The following is a 7,113-nucleotide window of genomic DNA, read 5'->3' as shown; positions in this document are numbered from 1 at the left end:
CAACACAACTCTTCTAAACCTTCAGAGGCACAGGTCTTCTATAGGAGTCAATCTTATCCTGGTTTCTAATAAATAAGTCATTAACAAAATGAATATAACAGCTTAAAAAAAAAAAGAATGAAGTACCAAACAGAGAATGTTTTGGGCTCAAAACCCTTGTTCAGCCAATAACAAAAATAATACAAACATTTATAATTTATGCATCATTTAAAATCCAGACAGACACAGAGAAATAGTTGGTGTGTCTTGTTTACACGTAAAGGGTAGAATTAAATTATTTTTTTTTAAATTGAGCTTTTATATAGCGAAATATCCACTTAACCTGCTCAAAGCGCTCTACAAGGGGTCCCTGGCCACCAGCAACACTTAACATGTGGGATGGGACATGACGCCTTTTAGGCGATATAACAATTTTTTTTTCGGACAGAGACAGCGCTTTTAACGGCCAGGTACTCATTTTACCCCTGAGTACGGTTAGAGAATATAGTAAAGAGCCTTCTCCAAGGACTCAACTAGTGTGCACCAAGAGCGAGGCTCAAACCCAGGACCTTCAGATCTGAAAGCGTGTCATACCACTAATTGTTAATTTTTTAAATGAAAAAATGAATTTGATGAATATTCATTGGTTTGCAAGTCTAGGCAGACCAATATCTGGTCTATTTTCCAACTTTGTATCTGTTTTATTTGACTTCATGTTTGACTGTCTGTATTTATATTTATAGAAAAAGAAGAAGACTTTACTGAGGTTTTTTTTTCTATTTATTTTACCTGCGATCAGTGCCGATGGTTTTCCTCAGATCCAAGGAAATCCGCAATTTTGGATTGAGAGGAGGAAATTCCTCCTTTAAAAAAAAATGATTATATTTCCCCCACAATCAATGTTCTGGAGTGAGAGACTTGATATGTGGTGGAACAAATAGCTGCAGTTTCCCACTCTCCAGAAGATAGCTAGAGTATCAATGATAGTTTATCATCTCAATTGCTCTAAAAGTGGGGTTGATACAGTAATAATGGGGCTTAAAGGCAATCGTTCAAAATTGTAATCCTCCATTTTTTTTTTGTCACTATCAGCTCTGAATGATGTCTCTATGATTGATCCTGATCAGATGATTAAAATAATTGAGACTAGGATTAAAAGAAATTGTTCATCAGCGTGTTTCAGTGGTACAGTCTTTATTTCGTACCCGAAAGGTAACGAGTTCAATGTACCATGTGCTGTGTGGCCTTGAGCAAGTCACCTCACCTTAGCTCACTTTGCGGTGCTGCTCTGTGGCTGACACCTGGGTTATTCCAGTCTTCCCTTGGAATAGACCCTCAAGACAAATCTCCCCAAGGGATGAATACTATACGATTCTTTCATCTCATTGTCTTTATTAAACGAGTTATTTTTATCGTGCCCAATAACACAAAGAGCTTGCACGTAAGTGTTATTGCACAATAAAAATATAACGAGTTTAATAAATACAATGAAATGAAAGAATACGTTTATTCTACCCCTACAAGTAATATTATTAGATATTTTGTACCCAAATGGTATGGTATTAGTACTTCTATTCACCATAATTTGTATCTTTCTCCTTCTGCTTGAATGACAATTTGACCCAAAACTAAAAACGTTGGATTTGTATTCATGCGCACCAAACGATTATTTTTAATTTCTAATCAGCTCTTTTACACCAAATTTCACACCAATAAAATGTGTGAAAATATTCTGGAATCGTTGAATATAGTTTTTTACTAAGAAATGATAGGGTTTTCCAATGAGAGGGCTGGAATAATAATTTTTATTTTTTTTCTTCTCTCCTTTTGAAGAACACAAAGTTGTTAGATCAATTTATCTCCCCTTATACCGGTGAGATCATTGACTCGATGAAGACGGGTTGTGTCAGGAACAGCAGAAGAAATTGACAGTGGAAGTGATGAAGGCTTGGGATCAAGGTGAGGAAAGATGGGGTTTGGATGGTTTGGTGATACAGGAATGGGCTTGGTCAGAGATGGGCTTTGGATGGTTTGGTGATACAGGAATGGTCTTGGACAGAGCTGGCTTTGGATGGTTTGGTGATACAGGAATGGGCTTGGACAGAGGTGGGGTTTGGATGGTTTGGTGATACAGGAATGGGCTTGGACAGAGGGGGGGGGGGGGGGGGGGGGGGGGGGGGGTTTGGATGGTTTGGTGATACAGGAATGGGCTTGGACAGAGCTGCCAACCTCAACTGAATAAAAGGTGTCGTTGGGACTGAACAAAAAAAAGTGTAATTTTAAAGGAAAGTGTGTCATTGTACAAAACAAAGACATTATTCATATAAAAACAAATCACTTGATTTTTGTCTGGCGAGGATTCAGTACGGTCCTCCAGATCATTTCCCAGCATGCCGATATCCCATTCCGTGGAATTGATGTTTTCAAATATCAATTCCAAGTATGAGTCACACACAATAGGTCTTTTTACAAGGTCAAATCCATATTTAATCCACACCTAATAAGGACTGCCATTCCCTGAATTGTCTCGACAACAAATTGATTAAATCACCCACATGACCTTGATGATGCATACTGTGGAACAAAAAAGCAGAAATGCATAATAATTTTTAATCAAAAAGTGTTTTTTTCTTGCTTGCTTTGTCTGGCACTTTTTATACACACTTGTTCAGTTCTTTATAAAAATTGTAACAGCACACAACTTGTCGCCATCACTTCTCATCCGACATGGTATTGCTGTAGGCTTAGGACCCCTTGTAAAGAACTTTGAGCACATTTGGTGGATGTTGAATCTTACAAAAGCTCACAGTGTTTGTTATATAAAATTATGTTGTCGATGGCAGGTCTATCTTGTTCTACAATTATTAATTTTTTTCATAAAAGTGATTTTTATTTTCTTTCCTCTTCTTTTTTTAAATAATGGAATGACCTTTTATACCTTTTTTTTGTTAAATTTCCAGGTTACTTGGAGATGAAAGTTCCTTTCACAACCTACGACTACGATGACTATAAGAATAAGAGATAATATAAACCTAGAACTGGTCAAATCGACTCAATGCTTTCACCAATGGCCTCATTCCATGTCACAACCTACGACTACGATGACTATAAGAATAAGAGATAATTAAACCTAGAACTGGTCAAATCGACTCAATGCTTTCACCAATGGCCTCATTCCATTTCACAGCCTCACATTTCGTCCTTGTTTTAGTTGTAATTTTTGTTTCCCAGTCTTAGAGTGGAATGTTTCATCGGCATTTTAAATAAAAATGTAATTAATTCAATTTATAGTCTTATTTTATTTACTTTATTGTTTGTTTTGTTTTTAAGGGTTTTACGGTACTTGTGACTACTTGTTTTTGTTGTTGGCTGAAAAAACCACTGATTTATCAGGTCTCCCATGCACAAGTTATTAAGCATCATCTCTATTATAGACTGTATGAAACAGATGAGAGACAATAAAAAAGTAAATTTTAAAAAATTAAATAAAATTCCCTTTATTCATCTCATAGAAGAAATTTGTCTCTAGGGTCTATTCCAAGGGAAGAATGGAACAACCCAGGCGTCAGCTGCAATCCAGTGCTTCAAACTGAACTAGGGCTAGGTGACTTGCTCAAGGCCACACAACGTAGTGGGTATTCAAACTCTGTACAACCATGAAAAGGAAGACAAAGGGAATTGGTTCTAATAGGGAACAGATGTAGATTCCAAGAGCATTCCGTCAATGTACTTTTACTCAGTTTGAAATCACCCTAAAGTCTCATCCAGACACCAGCAAGGATCCCACTAAGAGGAATACACTCAAATGTTTACAAGTCATATGTTAAAAAAAAACAGTACATAACAAAGAGATGATTTACAAGGAAAAAAAATAGAATCTCCCAAAACTATAACTATACATTCGAGTGTTTGCCTACCAGCCAAGGACTCCGGCCATGGTCAGGACAAAAACTAAGTAATCTCATTCCAAGACAAAGACAAAGCAATTGGTAAACAGATACAGGGGGATAGAAGACGGCAAGTACCTCCCTGCCCACAACGGGAGGTCGGAAACCCCACCCAGAATACAGAAAGGCAAAAAAATATACGGAGACATAAAGACATCAAAAAGTAACCACTCCACCTACCATGGGATGTCAGAAGACCCCGTCCAAAATCCAATGTGAATGAACACGTACAAAGCTTTTTAAAAATTCAGTCAAAGACTCTTAAACTTAAACTTAAACCAACTCAAAGGATTTCTTTATTTCATTTTCCACATATTTTGGTTAAAGTTAAATCATAAGTTATAAATCAAGATAGAAAATGGGAGGATAATCAAGGCATGTAACCCATTGATGATTCGTTGTAATTGTTTATTATTACGTACCAGCTTGCCTACCTTATGTCACAGTGAAAACATTGGATTATTCCTGGATTGATGAAAGAGTTATATTTTCCTTGTCAATACTTGATTATGGGCCTTGAATAATACAACACTTCAATACTGGCGTTTTATTAAAGAAAACAGTATGTGCTATTTGGTTGACATTACATATACTAGACTGTGACGTCAGGATGGGGACTTGATACTATGACGTCTATTGTTACTTGTGGGGTTTTTTTGTTTCCATTTTCTTTTGTTGTTATTTTTTTCTTTCAAATTTTTACCTTTTTAAACAGTAAAAGCCAAGCAATTCATTTTGATTTGGTAGTAGAACAATTCAAAGTTGCCGAAAGTGTGTTAAAGATGACAGAATGTTGTTTTCATGACATTTTTTATTCTTTCTTTTGATTGAATCCATTTATATTTATATGGTTTAACTTTACCCCATGTTTACCGTCAAACCGTAGCTACTTCAATACAATGGGGAAAAGCCTGTGAACATGTTTTGTTTGTTTTTAAGGGTTTTACGGCGCTTGCAACACATTTAGGTTATATCAGCGCCAGTAAAAAGGAAGAAAATGGGATAGTAAAAAGTTCTAGAATTACAATTAAAACACCCAAGAGAGAGTAAGACAAAGGGGAATTGGGAACAAATAGGGATCAGATGTAGATTCCAAGAGCATACCATCAATGTACTTAGCTTGAGATCACCTATAAGTCTCATCCGGACACAAGCACAAAATCCAACAAGGAGGAACACACTCAAATGCTTACATCATACATTAAATATAAATATAATAATACATAACAGAGAGATGATTTACAAGGAAAAAAATATCATCTCTCAAAACAATAACTATGCATTTGACTGTTTCCCTCCCAGCCAGGACTCGGGCCAGGGCCAGGACAAAACCAAGTAATCTCATTCCAAGACAAAGACAGAAAGCATGTTGGAAAACAGATATAAGGGGATAGAAGACACAATATGTACCCCCCTGCCCGCTATGGGAGGTCAGGATCCCCACCCAGAAGCCTGTGAACATTAACTATTACAACCATCTTGAGTTACAACACAACAATGTCATTATCACAAGAGTTTGGAAACACACATGACTTAAAACTTAAAGAACTAAGTACTGTAATTATCCAGCTAACTGCCATTCTCTGCACCGACACGTATTAAAAAATTTGGCCAGAAAACTCGTCATTCAAATATCCATCCACTTAAATAACCCTCATCTTGGCAAAAACTCTCAAACGTGGGACCTCGGGAGTCTTCAAGAAGTCCCAGGTTAGAGAGTTTTTACCAAGATGCAGGTCATTTGAATCATTGATAAAAAATGAATGACGAGTTTTTTGGACCAAAATTTTAAATACATGTTTTTGTAAAGTACGACAAGTGGTTTTGATTTTACAATCCACCATCCACTCAGTCACCTAGACACACAAACACTGCCTTTCCATCACGGTGTACGTACATACATAAATAAATAAAAAATACTGTTCAATTCTGTTCCATTGCTGTTTTTGTTTTTGAGGATTTTACGGCACTTGCAACACATTAAGGTCATATCAGCGCCAGTAAAAAGGAAGAAAATGGGATAGTAAAAAGTTCTAGAATTACAATTAAAGCACCCAAGAAAAAGTAAGACAAAGGGAATTGATTCAATTAGGGAACAGGTGTAGATTCCAAGAGCACACTGTCAAAGTACTGAGTTTGAGATACCTAAAAGTCTCATCCAGACACAAAGCACAGGTCCCCACTAAGAGGAATACACTCAAATGTTTACAAATCATATAATATAATTTGTAAACAAAACATAATACAGTGGATAACAGAAAGACGATTTACAAGGAAATAAATATCATCTCCCAAAACTAACTATACATTTTGGCTGTTTCCCTCTCAAGTCATCTCATTCCAAGACAAAGACAGAAAGCAACTTGGAAAACAGACATAAGGGGGATAGAAATATAAGACGCAGTAAGTAGGCTACCTCCCTGCCCACTATGGGAGGTCAGGAACCCCGACCAAATTGGTTGACTTTAAGGTAAGCTATGGAGGAAATACTGGAAAGGCCCCAGCCAAACTTTGAATTCACTTTCACTTCTTATTGTCTACAGACAGCCAATGACATTGACTGAGGACACGAGTCGAATAGAATGTAAATAAGCCTGACTAAAACTAAAAACACAGACCTGCCAAGAGCATTTCCACGGGAAAAAGCTCTCAAGTTAAGATCAAGGGGAAGGCCACAAGGAACATGGAGAAGAATTAAAGAAGCTGATATACAGAGAAGTGGTAAGACATGGAATAAGATAAAAAAGTTAGCTCAGGATAGAGAAGGATGGAAACTGTTTGTCTGTGGCCTATACCCTGACCCAGGGTGAAAAAGGCAATGATGATGATGACATAATAGAGAAATGATTTACAAAGGGAAAAAAATCATCACCCAAAACCATAGCTATACATTCGTTTCCCTCCTAGTTAAGCACTCCGGCCTGGGCCAGGACAAAACCAAGTAATCTCATTCCAAGACAAAGACAGAAAAAAGTTGGAAAAACAGATATAGGGGGAGAGAAGACACAGTGACCTTCCTGCCCATTAGCTGGCATCGTTGAAAATTGCCATTTGAAATCCAAAATTTTGCCAAATTTTATCACTTGGGTTCAAAAACAGTGAAAAGTAGAGATTTTTCATTTAAAAAAATAGTATAAATTGCGGAAAAGTGCGAATTTTGCGGCTGCAAAAAAACACAGACAGATTA

The 7,113-nt window shown here is 36.8% G+C and overlaps 2 long non-coding RNA genes across 2 annotated transcripts; one reads left to right on the top strand and one right to left on the bottom strand.

Annotated features, from left to right (window-relative positions):
* Positions 1–1,815: 1,815 nt before the first annotated feature.
* On the top strand, positions 1,816–3,263 carry LOC144961776 (uncharacterized). Its single transcript, XR_013643279.1, has 2 exons — positions 1,816–1,938; positions 2,940–3,263. It is a non-coding gene; the product is annotated as an uncharacterized LOC144961776 (long non-coding RNA).
* A 936-nt stretch (positions 3,264–4,199) lies between these two features.
* Positions 4,200–7,103, bottom strand: LOC144961775 (uncharacterized). Its single transcript, XR_013643278.1, has 2 exons — positions 5,379–7,103; positions 4,200–4,837 (listed from the first exon to the last, which is right to left on the bottom strand). It is a non-coding gene; the product is annotated as an uncharacterized LOC144961775 (long non-coding RNA).
* Between the last annotated feature and the right edge of the window lie 10 nt (positions 7,104–7,113).

The sequence above is a fragment of the Berghia stephanieae genome, unplaced genomic scaffold, assembly GCF_034508935.2.
Source record: "Berghia stephanieae isolate SIO BIC M18660-M18661 unplaced genomic scaffold, UCSD_Bste_1.3 scaffold4062, whole genome shotgun sequence".
NCBI lineage: Eukaryota > Metazoa > Mollusca > Gastropoda > Nudibranchia > Aeolidiidae > Berghia > Berghia stephanieae.
The sequence above is the reverse complement of the archived record's forward strand: the minus strand, read 5'-3'. Positions and strand labels throughout refer to the sequence as shown.